This window comes from Struthio camelus, chromosome 4 (genome assembly GCF_040807025.1).
Source record: "Struthio camelus isolate bStrCam1 chromosome 4, bStrCam1.hap1, whole genome shotgun sequence".
NCBI lineage: Eukaryota > Metazoa > Chordata > Aves > Struthioniformes > Struthionidae > Struthio > Struthio camelus.
The window spans coordinates 57,115,268-57,138,957 of NC_090945.1; the positions used below are offsets into that span (position 1 = coordinate 57,115,268).

Genomic DNA, 23,690 nt, shown 5'->3' on the forward strand with positions numbered 1-23,690 from the left:
TGAACCAACTTTGTTTTTAGCTGTATTTCCAAATCATGCTAAATATGGTGGTTTTTTAATATATATGTATATATAAGTATATATAACAAAAATATATTTAAAAGTATACATAAATAATAATTTATTTCCACTGATGATCAAATTGAAGAGTCAGTTATAGCCCTCCGTAGTGTGTAATAATATTCAGAATACTTCTGGCAAGGCAGTGGCCTGGGATTCATTTAAAAATCAAGTTCTCCTTTAATAATAGACACATTTTTATTCACTGTGTTAGGCTCTGCAGTGTTTACTATAACCACATTGTTCTGGTTACTTGCCAGATCACTGAACCTATTGTTTCTCTTATACTTCCACATTAGGTTTACATACAGTGCCTGACTCTAAAGCAAAAAGTTTTAACAGGACACTGAGCCTTCTACTCCTTCTATTTGCCTCTGTAGTTCCAAATGTAATACACTTTATTTAATTCACTGTAACTGCTTCTCTGTTGATTGACCATTTATAATCCAGTGGAACCATAGCAATGACCTATGCTTTAAAATGAGAGTAATGGAGTATCCCCCTCACACAGAGTCAGCCCACCTTGAAAGCCCTGACATTACCACTACCCCACTGGATTAGAGGAGATGTGGTTTATATTAGTGGCCTGAAGAAGGTTCATGCCCTTTGGGAAAAGGTTGTTCCCTGGAATGGCAGTGTGATTAATGGTTTATTTACAACACTGACATCAAGGCTGTCAGGACTCTTCATCAGTCTTTGATGTAAAACACACTCCGAGGCCCTAGGTCATTCTTATCTGCTCAGAGAAGAGAAATCAGAAATGAAGAATGGGTGAGTGTGGCTTCAGTTCTGGTACTAATATTTTCCATAGTGGCAGCAACAGAAGAAAACTACAAGGTCACTTCTACTTCGCTGGACAAGCTGGTGGGACCATATCTGGTGGTATGGCTTCCTTTTTTTGTCTGGGGGGAGAGCAGTATGTACAACAGAGCAAGAGACTGCCGGTGACAGATACCACGGTGAGAACATACAGATACCTACATCAGATCCACAAGGAGGGGTAAGTGTTTCAGCACTGCACAGAGCTCAAAATAGGAACTGATGAATTTTCACTATGACATTTTTAGTAATTATTGTGTGGTACTCAGCACTATCATGTATGGACATTTCCAATTTTCAGAACTTCAGTATTTTAAGAAAGGCTTCCCACTGCTGAAAACTTTCTATATTTTCTTGCTGAATTGGCTAAGCCCAGTTTGATTTTTCTGAAAACCTCCTCAGAGCTGTGTGCTGGTGAATCCCACACAGCCCATGTTCTCGTGGGCTGGCTGATTAGTGAGATAATGCTGCAATAACGTCAGCCGTTCCTCTCAGCGCTTTGATGGCAACTGGCTTGTTGACATCCAGCACGTTTACATAGGCAGCCACCTTTTCTCCTGCCCAGTTCAACATCTGTGGTACAGGAGAGATTTGAAGCATAGACAGTATGCAATATGCCTACGGTACTTCAGTTCTACATTACCTTCACAGGGGATTTAAAAATAACTAAGATGCCTGAGAAGGTCTCCAGGGCCCAGTTAAAATAGTAACTGGATGAAAATCAGTTACTGAATCTGAGCCAGATAAGACTGAAAATAATGCTAGGGAGGAAGAAAACTATTTTGGAGAACCTCAACTTCCCTCTGTTAAGAGCTCTGGCATTTGTTTTATCAAAATGTTCCAAACCATTTGGCTTTGTGTGGGCTCCTCGTTATTTCTTGGTGCCTAAACAGCATGACCCTATGAGATAGTTCTTCTGTGCATGATATCCTGGCAGACTGCACTCCTTCTTGATGGGTTAGGGTTTACTGATAGCAATCTATGACTTGCAGGAATATGTCTAGCAATATGCCCATAAATCAAACTGCTCATCTTAACAAAACTCTAGTTCAAACACAGCAACGTGCTTGCTTGGCAGAGCTGGCTTCCGAGAGCGCGTTTTACTGGGGTTCACTTGGCTTCCTATAGAGTGCTGGATGGAAATTAGTGTATGCAGTGAGGACCACCCAAAGCAAATGATTTCCATTAGAACTAAACAAGTCCTTAAATGCAAGAGTGTAGGATGTTCGTGCAACGGGACACAGAGGTTTCTTGACAGTGGGTGCTACTTAAGATACTATCTTAAGGAGAGCAAAAAAAGCCCCACAATCTAGTAGTAAAAAAACCACATCCAAGTAAAATAATCAGGAAAAATGCAGAGGCAAATTAAATTCACACACAACAAAAGCAGACAAAACTAAACAAAGCTGTGCTTTCCTGTCCTAACTTTAATCCTCCAGAAGGCCTTTAGACATTGTAGTAGATGGCTTCTAGCCCACGTGTGAAGATCCTAACTACAGTGAGGCAAATGACTGTAATTAGCAGTCTGATTAATTTTACTTCCTGAAAGTGCAAAATGCAAGCACTTAACAGATTCATTATTTGACATTTCTTCAAAATTTCTTAGGGGAACAATTCTCAGCTCTGGACCATTTGCAAATATTTCATTCTCAGCATTTTACCTTTTTGCTGTTGGCTACTTGAACAGATTTTTCTTTCTAGGTTAGATGGCCCTTAGTTAGCCAAAAGCTTGTGTTGTTGTGAAGATCATTTGCAAGTACAAAACCTTAAGTGCCCAGCTCTGGTTAACTAGGTAAACTGATCAGCACTCAAATGTTTCCACTAGAATATTCCTAGGGAGTATGTACACACTCACACACATACACACGCACCAATGGCAAAAAAAATTTTAGATGTGAAAATTTCACACGCAGAAAATTCACATGAAAATTTTGCAGGAAAATGTAACTTTTTTTCCAGCTTTAGTCCTAAAAACTGGAAGTATTTCCATTTGATTAGTACAGTTGTGTGCATGGAACCCAAAACAAAAAGACTGAAGAAGATAGGAAAAAAATACATAGAAAATAAGTTTTTGTTGATAACTTTCCATGTTTCTCTCTACACACATTTCATGGAAGATTCTAGGTAATAGAAACTAATGTGGCTAATGAGTCACAACCAACAATCATACTCTCAATACACAGTATACATATATTTTGGTATTTTCCAGCTCCCGGAGAAAGTTTCATCATTTTGTCATTCTAAAACTTTCCCAGACCACTCCCTTTGTAAAATCTGTTAAAGGGCTTTTAGCTGGTTTGTGGTCAAGGCTCTGTGTCTCGTGCAGCATGTTAATCCCAAAATATGCTTCAGCAAGCTCAGAACAAAGTTGGGCTGTCCTCAGAACCCCCCTCCTCTTCTCCTCTCCCTTTCCCCATCTCCATATGGGAGTTTAAAAGCTTAAATTATTGAATGCTGCAGGGTTTGTTGTTGGCGACGAGCAGTTGCAATGTAGAAATCAGCAAGGGAAACCTGGCATTTCTGGCATCCATCCTGGGAACCACACAGGGCTTGCTGCCAGGTTTTTCTCCATCACGCTCTTCTTGCTGGAGCTACCTGAAGCTCATTCCCTGGCCATGCGTGTCTCTCCTGCTCCCCCCTGCACCAGCTGGAAAGGTCTTGGCTGCCCGTCTGCCTGCTGGAGGTAACATCTGCTTCCCAAGCTGCTCCGTGGCCATTTCCTACTCCACTTTGGTCAAGGTGAGCTGGGCTTGCAGCCTGGAGCTGTGGCGGTGGTGAGGGCTGGGAAGCTCAACTGCCCATCCCACCTCAGAGGCGGGCACTGCTGGTGCCCAGCAGTGGGAGGAGACCCCCCCCCCCCCCCCCGGCAGCTGAGAGGGCCACAGCAGAAGAGGATGACTGTCTGTCTAGCGCCTCGTGACACCTCCTGGTGCAGGGAGAGGCACTGGGAGCTGCTGAAGGCCAGGACAGGCTAAGGATCTCCCTGTTCTGTCAAACTCCTTCCTGCCTGCCATGCTGGCAGCCTGGCCTTGGTGGAAAGTATAGCCCATCCTCCCCTTACAGGGGCAACACAAAACTCTTCCCAAAGAGAAACAGTTGGTGCACTTGCACACTTTACGTGATCAGCAACCAAAGGGTTAAAACACAGCTTTGCCACAAGCTCTGTTTTAGAAGAAGTCATTAGCAGCTGAATTGTATCTGCTTCCCAGATCCCCTCTGTGAAGAAAATGCAGTGCTTCCAGCTCCCTACCTGACACATGAGGACCTACTGGTCTGCCGGTCCTTCACACTGCCCAGGAGCCAGCTCTCCATCCACCCTACCTACAGGAGGAGGTGCAGAGGCTTTATGCAGCAGTCAGGGCAAAACGGCTGCAGGGAACAGTCAGCCCTTTTACCCATCTGCACAGGCTCACTGGATGGCCATGGCTTGCTTCAAAAGCCTAACTTCCTCAGCAGAAGTCACTGCTTGAGCAGTCACTTTGCCTGTGCTACCCTTTGAGCAGCATGTCAAATTTGTATTCTGTATGCTGCATCCAGAGTCCAAAATTGCTTCTGGAGTCTGACTTACCCTGCTTTGCAAGGCGCAGAGTCCTTGCTGTGGGATGTATTACAGCCTCTGACAGTCGTTACATTGTATGTAGCAGTTCTTCAGGTGCCAAATTTTTCCAGTTTAACAGGCAGCAGATGTGCTCACAGTGTTTTCAGAGCTGTTTGAAAAAACAGCTCGAGTCGATCTGTGTTCAAAGCTGGCTCACTAACTAACACATCCTTGCCTAAGGGTGGATGTTTTCATAACTAGCCCCAGGCATGGCTCATCATTTTTTCAATGCTCCATCTACAAAACGTTTCATTAATGGCTATTGGAAATCTACTGCCAGACTAATTTGTTGCTATGATATGTTCTTTAAAAAGAAGCTTCTTTTTCCAGCTGGAATGGGTAATGCGGTTAATAGTCAAGCTTTGAAAAATGCACTGGTTCATCTTTGCAACAAGGTACTGCAACTTTGTCTTTCTGTAGCCCTTTCAGTTATCAAATGCCTGTGGGTTTGGATGAGGTGTCTAAAACTTAGCTAAAACTAAAACCTGAACGGATATGTAACACTTACAAACTGAAAAGCAGAACAGCCACAATACTCCAGGCACAGTATTTCCTTAGAGTCGTAACAGGCTTCTCCCGAAGAGCGCAGTGTAGAGTGGGAATATGCTGCTCCATTCCCATCGAGGGCAAACCTCCCGTTGACTGAACTGGGAGCACATCAGAGCCAAGCAGTAGCTTCTGATAATGAAGCAAACGGTAACCCTCCTGCGCTGGGTGAAACAAGAAATGACAGTGCACTGCGTGTTCAGTTTTCTTTGACAAGAAGCGTGTGAAGTGTTCGGCTTCGTTCCCTGCTCATAGAAAGAAACAGTGTCAACACAGGAAATTTTGCCATGTTTTGGAGTTATTGCTGCCTCTGCTGAAACAGAAACACAGTGATGTTAGCCAAATTGATATCTCCTTTATACCAGATTCTAGAAGTGATTTTCTACAAGAGGTTGTACTGTAGTCACAGTTCAGGAGTCGGGCTGCGGTATAGGATGATAATTTTTTTCCTGTTAGTTTGCTTGAACATTGCTTCCTGTTCTAGGGCTAGATGCAGAGATCTCAGTTAATTTTTGGCTCCTCTGTGTGCTGTCGGGATTGTCCCATGATGACCAGCCCTCCATGGAGCACAGTGTGCCTCTTGCAACGCTCAGCCATTGAAAGCTTTGTTACTCAGCCTGGAGAGATGGGAAGGTTGGCTGTACTGGCACTGCACAGACTGGACAACAGTACTTTGTTTGATGTCTTGAACAAGCCACTTAAGATCAGCTCTGCGGAGGAACTTGGACAACTGAAGCAAGATTTGGAGGATGTATAGGAGCTCAAATCCACAAAGACAATCCCCCCAGAGCTTGGGCTTTCAAGGTGCTTAGAGCTCCTGCACATTGCCAATAACATCCAGCTCACTGTTCAGGGCTTTATCTTAACTCAGATCCAGGATTAAACAGTTCTTTGTTGAAGTCCTTTGAGGTACTGAGTGTGCTGAGGGCTCACAGAGTGCATTTAATGGCTATAGGCAAGACAGCCCCTTGCAAAGAAGAAGAGGCTGCTTCTGTCTTTTAAAGGGTAGCAAGAGACGGAGAAGCAAGTAGATCACCACTCACAGTTTCTGCTCTCCCTTGCAGTGAGAGACCTGGATTCAGTTCCGTCCTCAGTTTAAGGCATTCAAACCCACTGGTCTCACCCCCAAGCAGAGCCCTACCACCTGGGCTGCAAGCTGCTGTAGGGAGGAATGAATCCCAGCTTCCCGCTCACTCTGCAGCAAGTACTGAACTCATCATACCACTGAGAGAGCATGGAAGTGAGCATGGCTCTAATAAGAGCGTGTGCACAGGAGGGAGTTTCTAGTGATACTGCAAGCAAGTTTTGGGCAGCTCACTGGCACAACCTGAAGAGGAAAAAGGACAGTCTCTACAGCCTTCTGTTGTAAAAGTCTTGACGTGAGTGTGGTGGTCTGAGTCCTTCAGTTTCCTTGTTTAGCACTGCAGCCACCCAGCTAATAAACAAAGGGGGTTACCAGCTCCCTTTCTCCTTACCTATCTGGCTTTAAAAAAGGTGTGCAAATCCCACTGTGTTCTCTTCAAGAAGGCTCTAAGCACCTCCTGCAGGGGAGGATTTCCCTGGACCCTGCCTGATGCCTGAGCCCCGGAGGGACAACTCCGCTTTTGATGTGGTGCTTTAAGCTACCTCAGGAGACTTTGCTCACACACTGGGCTCCTCTGAAGCCTGCTCTGGGGCAAATGACTCCCCACGTGTTGCATAGGAAGCCTAGGTCTTCCTGGATCAGAGGATCCTGGATCCTGCTCTGGAGTCACAGGCCTGGAAGTTACAAGCTTTCAACAGCTATCTATCTAATTCATCATTGGGTCTTGCCCTTTGTCTTCTCATGCTTTTGTTCTCATCTCTTTGTGGCACAGAATTTAATTTAAAATCAGTTTTACCACTGGAAGGCCCAACAACGCAGCTCTTACTCAAGGGAAATGGGCTTTGCTGGCAGCAGGTGAAGCATTAAGTACCGCTGAAGGAACAGTTCTTCAGCATAACATGATAGCAAGCCCTGAGTCAGCCCAGATACAATACTATAATCAAGAACATCACATGTTTACTTCAGTGTGATTAATATCAATCATCTGTTCTTTGTTAAATGATTAGATCCTTGATAATAGGAAATTTCCTGAAGTTATATTTGGAAATCCCATCCACCTCTCAAGAATTTACCTGCTGGCTTTTCACCTTGTGCGGCAACAGCAGTGGCTTTGGCACTGGGGTGAATAACAACAAGCCTGATCTAGGCTGGAGGTGCTGGACGTTTAGGAAATCTCTCAAAGGTGAATCAGAGCCGAAAGTTAATCTTTTTTTAACTTGGCTCAGCCCTACAGTCCATGTGTTAGATAAAATAATGGATGACATATTAGCAGTGTTCCCAGTTGTGCTAAATTATAAAAGGAACCCCTTATGCAGATTAGGACTTGGTCTTTGACATGGAAACAATTATTACTTGAATGTGGTCTGTTTTTCACTGTCATCCTGAATTGGCCTTTCCTCTTAGCCAACTAATGCATGTCGAAAAGATTAATGGATTAAACATGGCCAGGGATAAGCCTATTACACTAAAGCCCTTTAAAATCAGTCCATAGCTTGTAAAGGAAGAGATCACCTGAAACATAAGCCTCAGGGAATGTCTGCGTGGTACTTCGTTGCAATTTCTCCCATAGGCACAGCCAGCCCAGATACTGCAAACACAGAGTGTGGCACAGGCCAAAGGAAAGCTGAATACCTGGGCCCAGAGCGAGCTTCCTGCTACCTTCGCTGCAGGGCCAGCTATAACCTGCGTAGCTAGCTTTAGCACGCTGAGGAGACTGACAGCCTAGCAGAAGGGATAGATGTGAACTGCTCCACGCAGTTACCCTTAAATCAAGTTGGAAAAGATTTACTCTCACATGACTTTACTGGACTTCTCAGAGGTTTCTTATGCAATTCATGACCTGGACTCAGGCCTTGAAGCAACTGCCGCAGAGGATCTCTCTGGCGTCGTCTTCTACTGTCCCTGCCCCGCGGAGCCTGATGCTTCCCTGAGGCTCCAGGATATCTCCTTCAGCAGTTTCTTGAGAGGTTTGGAAGAATATTTCACAAAGAATTGGTCTAGCAAGCCAAAAAAAAAATGTTTACATACACTCCAAATTATTTACCACAAATGGTCATTTAAAAATATAGTTTATGCAGTGCTAGAACAGTTTACTCCATAATTTAAAGGTTATAATTAGAGATTTTCAGCATTCTTTAAGCTTGCATTTATTTTTAATGGATAATTTTTTTTTATGTAAACCTATAGACAAAGAGAGGGATAAGAGGGCCAGACCCTCAAAGCGAAGCCTTTGGTAAAGAGAAGTAAACCACTCTCTCAAGTCCAGACTTGGCATTACCTTTCTCCTTGAAGCACACGCTACATCTTAGAAAACCTGCACCTGAGGTTTGCATTCGCTGAAAGTAACAAAAAACAGAGTCAATGGAGAGTTTGCAACCAATTTTGCAAGTGGTCTGCTGAAGCCAAAGGGATTACTTGCAGAGTAAATTACTACTCAGCTCTTTGCAGCTACAACTGGGTAGCGGAAGCTGCATGCCTCCACTTTTTTGTTGCCTATTAAACATCTGGTGGCGAATAACCACTATAAAGAGGGAGAACACCTTCCGCAGAGTTTGAAAAGCCAGAAGCACTTCACCCAACACTTCAGGATTTTCTCAGGTCGCATTCTTCATTTGATCTCAAGACTGCCGCACCTGGCTATATCTAAGAACGCAAGTATCTAAGAAATGGAGCTTATCTTATACTGTGGTGCGTAATAGTGGACTCAAATGGAGGCAGCCTGAGCAAACACCGTACAGATCCCTAGGCACCATGCTCAGCCCACTCCCAAATTACCTGGCTGTGTTGCAGTTATCTGATTTCAGCTGACTGCAGAATAGAGTCATTGATCTCCTGTAATGTGTTGGCTCTACACTAGCTGTAGGTCCTTCAGTATTGGAAAACCAGATGAACAGACTAGCTGCAAATAAGATACAGACCTAGATAGAGTCTTTTCAGGAAAATCACTTCGATGTCAAAGGCAAATTGAAAGAGCCCAACAAGCAGGCCAAGTAAAATGAAGTGAGAATCACTGATCCTAGCACGAAATAAAGAATATCTGGGAAAGTACAGAGGGCCACGCAGATTTTGGCCAACGGTTAACGAAAGCAACAAATGATTTTGACTGTCTCCATTTTTATGTTTTCTGAGGTAGGGAGCTTGATTTTTGGAGATACTTTTCCATCCTTTCAGAAAATTGATGTCTCGTAAAAGCCTCACACTGAAAAAATGAAAATGTTTCCTAACTAGAAACTACAACTATTTAAATAAATAATATTGCAATTTATATTGAGAAATGGAAGAACCTTGTTCCTTTGGACAGTATTTACATTGCGCAGATTTGACTGATGAACTAGAGTCTGATTGATGGTCCAAAAATGCTCACCATATGTCCCGTCTATGTATTCCAGGAGAGTGAATAAACACAACGCTTTCTTGAAATGAAAGAAGAGCTTGTAGGAGCTGTGTACATAAAACATATCACTTTGTGAATAAAAGAGATTTTATCTCTAAAGATATACTTCTCTATGAAAGCATGATATTTTCTCATTTGTTTGGCAGCATAGAGAACAATTTGTTTGTTCCACTTTATCCACATGTATCTTTAAGTTCAAAAGGAAGAACAAGGCTTCTCCTTGCCTGAGAATGTTTTTCTGTCTTCCTTTTTCCTTGATTTTTGCAGGAGGTGCCTCGCCATGTAAATTATATTCACAATTTTAAATCTCTGTAAAAAACAACAACAAAAATGTTTTGTCTTACTGCAATAGCGGTGTAAAAACGTAGACACAGGCAAAGTAGCAGGCAGGGACTCTGAAGGGTATAAGGTCATTTGCTAGATTCTTTTAAATCCATTCTCTCTTCATTTCAAATGACCACTGGAATGTCATGAGCATTTGGAAATTGCTGTTTTTGCCTTGAAGGTATGTTGAATCTTTGCTGTGGAGAATGACCATAATGCTTTAAAATCTAACTGACCATCAACATTTCCAGATGTGCAAGTAGGACTCAACTTCTCTCTCAAAGCTCCTTTTCAACACACAGTCAGCCAGCAACACAGTTCAGAACATATGGAAAAGGCACCAAGTGTCTGACCTTCTGCTGGAAAAGACCTTTACTTGAGATTTGTCCAGTGTGTATCTTACATAGAAACTAGTGCTAAGTATACAAAGCAAAACCACATTTTTGGCTTCAGTGAAACAAATTGCAGTCCCTGACACTCCAAAAGAATGCAGGCTACAGAAAAAGGAAGAAAAAAATTAAGGCATCCAAAGTAAAAGAAATCCAACATGTTTAAATCCAAGCCATCCGAACTGTTGTATTTAAATTAAAATACCGAGGGAATATTTTCTTTTGATAGACACAGTATTTCTGTTCAAGAGGTCCTGCATAAGGCATCAGATAGTTTTCCTTCGGCATGTACATCAACTGTAATACTGATTGTCGTAAATTTTAATTGATTCTTTAATAGAAAACCAAAGGGAAGTTTATTCATTACTGAGAATCACAAACCTTCGTACAAATTAAATTATATGTGTTAATTGGTACAAATAATACTTATTTATTCTATCACACATATAATTCAACTGCTAATATCCCATTTCCTTCCTCAAAACAAGAGTCTTTTGTTCTTTTGATTTCTCCCCTCTCCATATAACAAAGTAATATACCTTTAAGTGAAGAAAATTCTCAAAGTAACAAGCAAACAAAAACCTAAAACTTGATTTAGTGCTGTAGTGCTATGGCCGTAAATGAGGATTCAGGAAATGTCCTATTCCAAATGTATAGCTAATAACAGAGACTTAAGGTACTGTTATAAAATATAAACTATTCACCAATTCTTCCCTGGGCTGTATTCCAGGGAAACTGTATTCTACTTTGCTGAATTCTAGGACTGACAGAAACCTAAATAGGGTAGATGTCTGTACTGGAAGAAGATTTTGCTTTTCCATATCCAAACTGTCTCAGAGCCTTTAGAAATATAAGAGTGAATAGCACTGTTTTTTGCCAAACCCCAGGTATGATAAACGTATCCTCTCAGAAGAGCATTTTAGCCACTTTTGTTTCATATCAGCAATAGTAGAAGTGGTAATTGTAAGAATTACCTCTGATGAAAAATACCGGATGCTTAGCAGGCTAAGCTCTTTTTTCTTTCTGCAAGCTCTTTCTGTATGACCCCTGTATCTCTGCAAGTGTTGCTGAATTCTCTGTGTGTGTGACATGCCCTTCTGCTTCGTTTCGTGGTGTAGGCTGGCTCTAGAGCTGGGGAAGAAGTATAGGAGGGTTACACAGTTTTTCCATGCTTTTATCTCTTGCTTTCATTAAAATCTTGTGGAACCTGCTCTATGCTCAGCCTTTCAGAGGCATTTTGAAAAAATGTGTTTAAAACTGTGAGGTGCTATTCTTACACTGGAAAAACTAGTGTAAAAAGAATCTTTTATGCTGGTGGAACTGGATCAGTCTACAAGACTAGCCACTTGGCATCAGCATAACTTCATTTTTGTAGATAAATGCTCCACTTGGCATTAGATCCCATTGAAATGTATTTTTTCTTTCTACCATGGATGTTGTGCTTATATGTTTTTGTCTTATTTTGACAAATTCATGACTTGATGGATGAAAATGTAGCAATCATTCAAACAAAATGACTACAAGATGGCTCATCCAAAATAGGAATAGTAATTTCCATTTTAATATGTGAGCCTTTCTACATTTATGCACATTTTGTAAAACCCTCTCAGATATTTTATATCTTTTATTGACATATGGTGTGGAAGCCCTCCCTTTATATTCAAGATACCAGCTCAGGCAGGAGTTATCCTTGTTTGTCTTGTTAATGCTCAGTACAGGGTTTGTCCTCGATGAACAGTTCCTTGTCTGAGGCGCAGCAAACAATTAATAATAGCAGTATCCTGAAGGCACTTGATGAGGGACAGTAAAGGAGAAGGCCGCTGTAGCCAAGGGCTGTGTGGGAAAAGCGCTGATGCACAGAGAGAGAAGAGCAGACAAGGAAGCAGAATGCCCCAAAAAAGGGGTCAGAGAAAATCCAGGGGGACTTCATTTGCCCGAAGCTGCAAACCAGGGATGGGATGGGATAGCTTTGAAGAATCCACAAACGAGAGGTAGAAAGAAATTCTGGGGGCTTGTATAGGCTGCTGCGCCCATTCACGGCTAGAGAAAGGACGGGGTAAGGTTTGTTCCAGACAGCTTTTAACAGTACAATAAAAAGTTACATCATGTTTTAGGAAAAGGTGTTGCCCAGGGCTGTTTGTAGATGATCCTCCAGGGGGACGGCAGGTCTTCATACAGATATATCTCACGCTGCAAAAATCTGTCTGAAATTGATCCTTTCATCACACATTGTTGGCAGCTTACAGGACTTCCCCTTACCTCTGAAAAACGAAGAGGACTTAAAAATAGCAATATGCCATGGAAATCAATAGGAACTGCTTATGTGCGTCCAAGAGAAAATATATGGCCTCTGGAACCCTTTTCTCTCTGTTTAAGACATTAGGCTGGTATTGCTGTGGAGGAATGCTTGGGCAAGAAGGGCTTAAGGTTTTCAGCAGCAAAGCCCTGCGTAGGCTGGCCAGCAGTGCTGACCAGGTCCAAAGGGCATTTTAGCCAGTCATTTGTGCTTGAAAAGATTATGGCTGTGACATGAGGCATGTTTGGTCTCACTACACATGGGTATTGACATGTTCCTTGTCAATATTTTTAGGAATTCAGCTACTGGCTGGTTAGTGCAATAGCCATGTTGGAAGGAAGCTTGTAATGGAATAAAGCCCATAGGTTTACACAGAAGCAAGCTGATATGTGAAAATGTGAGTACATATGAATCTTGGCAGGGCTCATTATGATTGAAATCTCAGGTCTTTCCCCCTGCTGCAGGATGGTTTATGCCTGGCAGTAAGAGGGTAATTGAAGAGTGCAAGGATTAGAAGTGAGTTGATTTGGAACTGACAGTCCATAGAGTTTGCTTTTTTATTAGTACTACCGCTATGCACGTGCAGGAAATCCGCTAGGGGAACAAGCAAGGCCTGCCGTTGTACTGTATGACAGCTCACGTGGTGTTTGGGCTTAATCCATCCTGACAACCCATTTATGTCCTCAAATTTGCAGGGATGGGACTGAAGCATGGGTGGAGGTGGCAGGTAAACGGGATGGGGTTCAGTGTCCCTAGGTAGATGTCACCTGGCTAACAAGACTGTAAAAGGCCCTGGTATGCCTCGCTTTAGCATGTTTGTAGGCCTTTCTTCTAGGAGTCAGGTATCAGGCTTGTGTTCCCCTTCCTCCCATTCCTCTAGAAAACGGCACAGCACCCAAGAGCAGGAATTAAATGATCTTTCCTCTTCCCTGCACCATAAACCCAGGGAAGGGGAGTCCCCCTAACTGGGGATTTAGAGTGTACCCTCATTTTTACCAGTGCTCAGGGAAGGTGGGTGAGAGGGATGTCTCGATCTCCCTTAGTCTGCTGAGGGAGAGATTAGGACCCTTCTCACCTGTATCATCGCAGTTCACAAATAAACATAAGCAAGAACTGACACTTTCTTTTCTCTCTGTCTTTCAGGACTTTGGGTTGAGTGGGTAGGTGCTGTGGGTCAGGCCAGTGCAGGGAGGAGAAATCCACCAGTGCCATTTCAGCACACTCAGCTTTGATCAGATGTTATCTTTTTTTTTTTTTAGCAAATGCATTCCTTAGCTAGCTACAGCACTGATCAGTCAGTCAGTCAAATTTGTATTTTGACTTAAAAGCTTCAAATGCCATTTATCTTATATAGGATTCTGATCTTGTTTTTCTGAACGCACTAAGCTGTTTCCTGCAGTCTTACTGCAGATCTCCCTGGCTACCTTCTTCCTCCCTGGCTAGCTGCTGTGGGCTCCGGTTCTGAGCAGTGCCTCTGGGCTGCGAGGTAGCCCTCGCTTCTGTGCCTTGGTCTTCACATCTGCAAAGGAAGTTGCCTCTTTCTGTAAAGCATTTTGAGTCTTCTGATGTCTCTTGGAAAAAAGAATGGCCTCCAAGCTCTGATTTCCACTCCACAAAAGCAGATGTCTAATAATCCTAATGTTTGCAAAATGCTTCCTATTTTTAAAACAAATAGCAGTATTTATTGTAACAACTGCATTTGCTAGGATGTTGCTGTAGGAAAGTCTGCCCGTTTAGTTTGATGCTGAAACCATTACAAACACTGCACGTTCTTTCTGATTACCCTTTATTGCTTTGCACCCCCTTGATTTTTGTTTCTATTTCTAGAGAAGAGGAAACAAATTCAGCGAGTGACTGCCTGGAAGAGGGATTAGGGAATGTGGATTTCTGGGTCCGAGCCTAAGCAAGCAGGGAAAGAGGAAGACCTAAGCAAAAACCAATTGGCTCTTGCGGGAAATAGCATCAGTGCTTGCTGAAGATGAATTCTGAGAATGGGTTCAGGAACCACATTTTGATAGCCAGTTATACCACACCTTCTCCAGCATAGCAGGGATTCCCAGCATACAGAACTCATAGGGAAACATAACGGCATAGTTCATTCTTGCTATCAACAGAATTATGTTATACATGAATTTGTCCCGCTACAAAGGCACAAAGAATTCCCTCGGTACCTTGCTGGCCCTTGTTGCTGTGAACGGTGCTAGGGTAACTTATACTTAAGAAGGACTTTCTAATTACTTTGCTAAAAAAGCTGATTTTACAGTTTCATAATGGTTACTGATAATTTTGTGGAACACAGACTAGGTGCCTAATACTAAGATTATAGATTGACCTTCCTGTTTTTCCTGTCTGGGAAGCTAAATATGAATTTAGGATCTTAACTTTCATCATCAAGGTTTGAAAATAACACTTCTGTATTTCCATGTATCATGTGGATCTCTGGAACATTTCAAAAACAAATGCTTTACATCCCCAAAAATGTCAATGTGCACTTTCTATGCAACCAGAAAATATGTCATCCATCCTGACGAGAGGCTTTTGTAGAGTCACATAGGAAGAAAGGCCCTTATGTGTCCACAGCATGCAGCTTCTAAGGAGGCTTTAATGTAACTAAGTGCCAAGCATGGGGCATGTCCTGCCTCCAACTCAAAAAGGGCTGAAAATTCACAGGTAATGCACAAAATGTATGTGCTAAACTGCAAGTTTCTGCCATCATTTTAAACCTTCCTATAGCATGTATTTCACTCCCTGCAACCTTGGTTTTCAGACTGTAGAAGGAATTTTCTAAACACAGTCCTGAATCAAAAAGACTCTTTTCAAAGCTGAGGCATGCTTTGGTTCAGAGCTCTTAGACATGATGGTCCATCATTTTAGGAGCTATGCAGATCTACCATTTGCCTTTCCCAGAAGTCAAGAATATCATGGCTTTTGTCCCTCTCCAAAAAAGCATCAAATAATCTACTTTACTTAAAGAGTTTCTTTGTGGAAGCCAGACCTGCTTCGGGAGGGGCCTTCTGGTGCAGCCACACTGGCATTCTGAGAGTCCCAGAGCAGCAAGCCTTTTGTGTGAGGCGAATGACATCTAATTCTTTATTGTGCTATAGGAAAAATGTCACTAAAATGTCATAATTCAACATTTTTTTAGCGTGCTGCTTTTGTCATGGAAACTCAGGCAGAAAAGTGGTCTAAAAAAGTAGCAATATTAGCAACATCCTCTTCATTTTTTGCAGTTGCCTTTGCTGTAATTGTGGCAGCAAAGCAGGGTGGGAGAGTTGAAGTATTTTGAAAGGACTAGTTAAATTTTAAAAGACAAATTTCATTGCACAATAAAGGAAATGTTCATTAATTTCCAGGATTTCACATTTTTTGCCGTCAGCAAGTGCCTTTTGTATTCCTCACTCTCCCAAAGCCCCACCATGACTCATTAAATAATTTTGTTGTAATAAACTGCTTGCCATTGTTCGTATTTGGGGTCAAGTTTGTTAAAGTACCTCAGGAGTAAATCCATGAAGGACAGGGGCTCTGCAATGCCTGTCTTCAACGTATCTCTTCCTGGGCTCAACAGGCCCAAGTTGGGTGCTAGGTGTCCTTCCCAACAAGTGAGGGTTAGGCTGTGAAGGGATCAACAGAAGTGAGCGCACTGAGCTGGGAGCTGAGCACCAGGAGATGCTGAGGAGAGAAGCAGGGCTTTAATTTTTCCCTCTAAGTGATCTAGGTACTTCCCTCCTCTTAGAATTAATTAGTCTCAAAGCCTCTTCAGGAATTAAAAAACAGAAGACACTTCATGCCTGCCAGGGCATAAAACAATATTAAAGTTGGAAGAAAGCAATCCAAGAAATTGTTTTGGTCCTGAATAGGTGATGATGTTTACATTATTAATAATACAAAAAGGATTTGGTAAGTATTTACCATATTTTAAAGCAGTGGCAGGCTGTCCTTGGATCTCATGAGAACAATGAAGTACTTCAGTTTGTCAGTAACCAAGGCAATGTTAAATAACATTTAGGAGGAAGAAGAGTTTTCAGCTTGATTTCCTACAGAAATGAGGCTTAAAGGATCTCAGTCTGCCAGTTCCTGCCCCAATAATTCTGAATTCACAGACCAATTCTCACCAGTTTGGCAGAAGTGATATTTCAAAATATTTTAACTCCTGCAAGTTTTGTGAATATCAATAACTGGGCAGAGGAGAAGGAGTATTAATACTTTCATTTCATTAAGGAAAACTCAGCTGTTATTGATTCTGTTTGGCAACAGACAGCTGTTGCCAAATCTGCATGTGTGTGTTGGCCAGCCAGGCAGCAACACATGGCTCTGGGTTTCCATGCAGCCAGCCAGATTCACACACGCATACTCGAAAAAAAGGAGGCAGTGAAATACGTGGGGAGCTTAGATGAATTGCACTGGAGAGGAGATGTTGTACTGCCACGTCATGAGGGACCTGGGATGAGTAGGATGGAAAGGTGGGACAGAACACGAATCTGGTCTCATCTGCTCCACTGCTACGGTCCCAGTTCACTTGCAGCAGAGGCTCCTTAAACAGCTGTCTGCAGGGATCCTGATTCCACTGCCAGTAATTTCAATTATATTTTGGAAGTCCTATCACAGCAATAAAGTTGTGCCATGATTAGAAAAAGGGGGGTAAGTAATTATGAATTGGTTAGTTTGTTATTACTTGCATCAGCTGCTTGTACAGAAACTTAAGTAAAAGAGAACAGAAGAACTGTTAATTACAACTAGTCAACATGGTTTCAGAAAAAGTAAGACTCTTTAAACACTCCTGAGGTCAGAGCTCAAGAGTTGAGGCTTGATCAAGGCAGCTCGCTGACAGAGTGGACTTCTGCAGTGTATTAACATCACATAGCATTCTGATTACAAAGCCGTGCTGTAGAATATCTAGCAAGGCATTTAATAAGTGACTTAAGAAATGGCTAGCTGACAGATCTCAAAATGCAGTCATCAAAAGAGAACTGTAACTAAACAGACTAAGGATTGTTGTGTGGTCCCACACGGACCAATGTTAAATATAGTGCTATCATCTAATGAGGTCAGTAATGACCTTCAGGAGACTATTAAATTTCTGCTGACAAATTTTGCAAAGATTAGCATGTTTGGTCTCACAGCGTAATGATAAGTGCAGAAGTATCATCTTCAGTAGAGTTTTTTAAGAACAGGTTGGACTAGGTCTGTTGGGGATGGTTAAGCAATCATTTCTTTGTGTATAGTGCAGGGGAATAGGCTAGATGATCTTTTGAGGTCCATTCCAGTGCTATATGTCTGCGGGCTTTCAGGCCTGGAGCATAAAGCAGATATGTCAGACTTATGATCTATGACTTACATTTTCTCAAAACTTGCTGTGTGCTTGACAGCACAAAGAACACTAACATCAAAAAGTACAAAGCCACAAACAAGTCTGGTACATGTAGAGGCTGCCATTCGTGCTTAGTCTTTGTTGCTATAAAAGGAAGTTGTGAATTCTTCACAACTGATGGGTATATCTTCCAAATGATATTTTCCCCATAGCTGTTAAATGGGAAGTTATCCAAAGACCTGAGGAAGAATACAAATATTCTTTCCTCTTGTATTTTTAAGCAACACCCATTAGTAAACTATTGCTAGATCTGATTATCTTTTTACAGAGAAAAACATGTTTACAATCTAGTGTAAGCAATTCTTTCAAACCTGGCAATTCCTTAATGCATGTACTGTCATTGATCAGCATTTGGATTTTGGGTGGTCTTCTCCTGCCACTTTTTTGTAGTAGGGCAGCCCTGCTGAACAGCACAGTTTATAAATCCTTATGCATTGATGGTATTGGCTATGTCCATTCAGAAAAGCAAGGATTGCACACTTCCGTCACTCGGATCACCATTGCCAAACTTGTATCATCTGATGGGATTGTGGCCTCTCTCATGGAGGGATCTCTTTCTTAGCCACCCATAAACAGAAGAAGGCAGTTTGGCAGTTTTTTTGGCAGTTACAGATATTTGTCTATCCAACTCTACTGAGGAGTCAGAAGGACTGCACGTTGCTCTCACGGTTCAGATAGGAACTCTCTCAGTAGGCAGTAGAGATTTAGGCGGCTGTATCTGCAAAATCCTCCTGTTCCCACTCACTTGACCTATGTGTTCACCCTCAGCCAGTCTCCTTTTATGCAGGGTTACCTCCAGAAGGCAGAGGCACAACTAACTCCAAAGCAGTGTTTTTCTTCACTGCTTGGCTGAGGCAGCAGACTGGCTTTGCTTACAGGCAAAGAGCTGCTCTCTCCTCTAAGCCCACTAGTGCAAGGGAACAAGCGGCCAAAGCAGAAGAAGAGCTCCAGATGGCTCTGGGGGAGCCAGGGAACCATCACTACCCCATGGGAGGTGGGAGGGAGGAGATGGTTCCAGCCCTGGGGCTGGTCTGCTGGCTCAGGACAGGACATGTTGTGTGGGGATGGTGGTCTCCCATGCTGGGGCCACTGCTGGAAGAGGAGCAAACGAGAATTAGCCTCCTCTCGGCAAAAGTGCATGGAGTGAATAAAGGGCCCAGTCTGCATTGACTACGGGAAGATGACACGGTCTGAAAGTCTATGGTGTGCAAGGGAATCACTTCCCCACAGATCTGATTCATTGCTAACACCTTCTCAGAGTAAATCATGCTCACACATGCATACATACTTAGATAGGCTCCTTCCAGAAAACAGGACAGAAAAAAACAGCTCTGCAGCAAGCCATGAAGGTGGGTTATCTAAGGCCATTGCAACTGAAGGAGGGTGAATCCCCAAACCAGGGCACTTCACGGAAAATACCATGTTCCCTCACCATCTGTTTGAGCTCTGCTGGGGGCTGTGGAAGTCCAGCTTACGGAAAGGAGCAGCCCTGAACCCAGCTCAGCAGGCCAAGGGCAGCCAAGTTGCACACGAGAGGGCTGATGAAGTGCACCAGGGACTTGCCTGTCTGTGGAAAGGTGCCATTCTTTTCTTTCTGCTAGAGGTCAGTGTGAGGAGTTTCAAAGGCATGGCTTCACTGCATAGTTACCCATTAAAAACACCTGAGACATCATTGCAGTCACTGACCACAGCAGAGAAGAGATTGTTACTGCTAGTCAGCTGTGCTGATTGGGACAGTGGTAGGAATGACTATTAGGACACTACAGCACAACTTGAAGCTTAATAGAAAGATCTGTAAAGGAAAAATATGGCTTTTATGGTTCAACCAAAGCTCTTGCTGGAGAGAAATAAGCAGCAGTTCCCTTGCCTCCAGAGCATACTTCATGGAGCCTCCAAACTCAGTCCTGTACAACAACCAGATGAAACAACTAGATAGAAATCATGAGTCATCAGACCCTAGAAAAATACATATGTTACACAACTGTGCTTTGAGGCAGCCACTCTCTTATCAGCATGTGCCTCCTCAGGGTTGTGTGGGATTGCTGCTGCACTAGAAGCATGAAGGGATGGTTATCTGTGCTCCTTCTTCAAGCTGGTGTGTTTCCCTATGTTGGGTGCAGTGAGTAAGTGTTTTGTAAGGCCCAGGCTGGTGTAGTGGCCTGGCAGGTTGGGAAAGTATCTTGGAGCGGCAAGAACAATGTTACCTCAATGGTAAACTAGTAAAGTTATTGAACTGGTTTTGACAATGACTTCAAAACTCTACAGGTAGCTCTTTCAAAGCCAGGTGTTCAATAAGCAGTGGGGTATTATGTCCTAATAGCAAAGAATTTTTTTGTTTGTGAGGAAAAAAGAAGGCATGATATTTATGTCAAGTGCTTACCCAGGAGAAATATTAGAAGAATGTCATGAAGCTTGTAAAATCAAGCACTCAGGAAATATGAAGAATCAAACTGTGGTGTGCTCTTAATTCAGCTCCACTGTAAGTGTGCATAAGTGGTAGTGTTTAACCACATAAGTGTAAAGCCCTCTCTCCCTCCTTGTTCAGAGTAGATGGTTCCTCAGTAATATTATACCTTCTCATTCAGTATGTGGCCCTTGGTCTTATCTGCTGCATGATGTTTAAGCTTTGCTTTGAAGATAAAATTATTAGTATCTATAAGGCTTACTTTGGTGCCTGTCATTAGGGTGACCTGGTGTTTCACAAACATTACCAAAGTTATTTCTGCAATGCTCCATTTAAATGAATGTGTATTATAGCTACCTTGTAAAGGGGAAATCAGCTAAAGGAAGGCAAAAGTCAAAAATGCATTTCTGAGGTCTGCTCTAGAAACGCTCATGCAACTCAGCAAGCAAGCAGCTCCGTTGCACAAAGCAACTTAGATTAGGTACTTAAAAAAGAAAGAATATGTAGTAACTCACCAATGAAAGGTTTATTTCAGCTAATCTAGTACTGTGCAGGAAGAACTGAGTAGTAATAATGATTTACTGGCTGATACTCTACTGCATTGCCTGTGAAACTAACCTTTTTTGCCTGCAATTCCCTGCCTCATCTTCCAAAGTGCATTATTTTCTACAGAAGCTGTATTATACAAACACCTTTTTTTCTGTATCTACCTCTCCCGTGTTTCCACAGCTGTTCTTTTCTCTGCACTGAATGAGGTGAGGAATTGTGTGGAAAAACTCTGTACCCTGGTGTAATTACAAGGTCATGTTCTGACAAAGAAGCACAAAGAAACTGCTTTAGGCTTGTAGAGGCAACCGCGTTTCAGGCCTTAGCCTGAAGAACCTGAGAACTCAGTCTTGCAAGCACTGGTCTTTAAATTCTGGTCTTTGAATGTAGTTTTCTTTCTGTGTGTAACTTCCTACCTTACTTTTAAAGGTGTAACTTTGCCCCCCAAGGTTCTGTAACACAGCATCACAGTGACATTTATTTGGCACCTGTGCTGTGCCTGAAGCCTTAGAAATTATTACACAGTTCTCTGCCATTTAAATAGCTTAGTTGCTGACCAGCAATAATTGCTGTTGTCTATAGGGACCTGAGCAAGAGCGGAGGGAGAGGTGATTTGGTGCTGGGTCTCCTCAGCCAAGAAGAGGTGAACCTTGGGCGTGCTGGGCTCCAGCCTCGGCAAAGGAAGATGCTCTGGTAAGCAGTGCCCTTGTGGGCACTTTTCCTTTCCAGCTGCCGGTTCCTGCTGCTTCTGCCCGCTCCTGATGTCTCCTGAAGGTAAAGCATGCCCTGTGCGGGTAGGATTTCTGGGGAATCCTGCTGTGAAATGCTTTTGTTGCTCTGAGTGTACAAGAGAGGTGATTTCTCAGACATTTATAAATCATCCTGCAGCGGAGTTGACAAGAATGCTACTTCCCTTTACCAAAGTCCATATCCCTCCTTCAGAGCAAGAGATTTCGAGAGTCTTCAAAGCAAAATCTTATTGCATAGTGGGTCTTTAATGTGGGCTAAAAAATGCTTTTTCCTGAAGTTTCGTTCTCAGAAATGACTGAAATATGTGGGCACAAACTTCTCAAAACTGTGTATGGAGCAGATTCCAAGCTTGGTGTCTTTCAGTGCTACTGCTTATGTTTATTGTTACCTTTTTTAAAGGTAAGAAGATAGGCAACTGCAACAGGATTAGGAAATAATTGGGAAATGTTACAGACAGGTTAGGCTAATAGTGCTATCTGTCATCTATGTACACAAAGAACTTAGGGCGTTTATATTAACCAAAATAGTGCTTGACAGTGTAAAGGATTTCCACGCAATCTAGTATCTGTGAAATCTACCGTAAGTGCTTTTATAGAATGATTTAATGTCAATAATGGTTCCATTTAGTGGAAACAATATTTATACATTGTGGTTGTAAGAAGCTCTGTATCAATCGGGCATAAGTGAGAAAGTATGGCAGGCACAAGGAACTAGATCAGTCTTCTGCCCGGCAAACGTAGCAGGGGCTGTGGGCTGCGGTTAGAGACCAGGATTTGGGGGGAGGTGGACCTTCAGTCTGGTCCAGTATGGCAGTTTGCATGCTCCTAACAAAAGAGAAAATATGATAATATAAACCATGAAGGGTGGAAAGCTCTGGCTCCTCAATAGCGATAGCCTCGGAGGGCAGCAATGGTGCTGCATTTCCCTTGAGAGAGGCAACAGCAAGCAAGACCTGGCTGCTGGCGCCGTGCCTGCCATGACCTGCTGGTTGGCAGTGCACTGCTCCTACTGACTCACGGCTCCAACCTAAAGGGCTGGAGGCCAGAGGCTTGGACAGGGAACCGCATGCTGAAATCAAAGGAAGATGCCTTCTAATCTGAAGTGATGGCAAGCATAACAGCTTTTCAAGAAAGACTTAATGAGGCAACTAATGCTGTACTGTAGCATACCTAGTCTACTCCTCCTGTCCCATTATGATTTTTTTTAATTGTTCTGTCAACAGGAAGTTTTTTGTGGCTGCTCTTCCTTTATAGATACGAAAGGGCAGTTTGTTCTTTCCCCAAGACTATCCTTATTTTATAGTGCTGGCTGCTTGTAAAAAGATTTGAATAGTAAATAACTGAATAAATTCATGCTAGGTAGCAGAATATATGTATGCAACATATTTTTTCCCCACTTACTTTAATTTACTTGGTCACAATGTCACAGGGGACTAATTTTGCCATTTTCTGGAGGCATGGTTACATTATTGTTGTGTATGTCTGTCTGGTTTTATCAGTCATGTATGGCATCATGTCAAATAATACAAAGTGACATGACTAGTGCAGTCTGACTGGATGCTCTAGGAGAGCCTCCGAGCTATGATGTCATCTTTAATGCAACTACAGGAGTTCTGGAGTATATTTTATTCATCCTCACCATTCTCATACTTAGTTTATTAGAAGAATCATGCTCTTGCTGTTATTGTTATGGGCAGTGAATGAATGAACTGTTTCCCATAAAGTGGCCAATGTCTCTTGAATTATGATGCCCAAAGGGAAAAACAGCCTCTGAAGAGATCAGCATCTTTTTGAACTATCAAGATATTCAGTACTTTGAGTAAAAGTGTCTCTTGCTTTTGCCTATTACGCAGGATTTAAAATTAGGTCCTTTCACCTCTCCTGACTCTGATTTACAGCTAGAGTCTACCCAACTTTTTCTTCTAGGGGAAAGAGTGAGTGAGCCAACGTTGACAGCTCTTAGGGTTGTATGATGAGTTTTGGGATGTTGGGCGCTTCCTCCCCAAGGCCTGGCCCCTCAGGCTGTGTGCCCGTGAGACCTCTCTCTCCTGGGGAGACATGGGAGAGGGCAGCCTGGCCCATGAAAAGCCACCATACTGAGGAAGGGATGCCA

At 42.7% G+C, this 23,690-nt stretch overlaps 1 protein-coding gene across 2 annotated transcripts in view; it reads left to right on the top strand.

Moving 5' to 3' along the window:
• Positions 1-775: 775 nt before the first annotated feature.
• Positions 776-23,690, top strand: part of LNX1 (ligand of numb-protein X 1) — a 184,866-nt gene continuing 161,951 nt past the window's right edge. Inside the window, exons 1-2 of one of the 2 annotated variants that reach the window (XM_068942881.1) lie at positions 776-1,060; positions 21,411-21,521. The gene's annotated coding sequence lies outside the window, so the exon portion shown is untranslated. The remainder of the gene's footprint in view (positions 1,061-21,410; positions 21,522-23,690) is intronic. The other variant, XM_068942878.1, reaches the window with a different exon arrangement.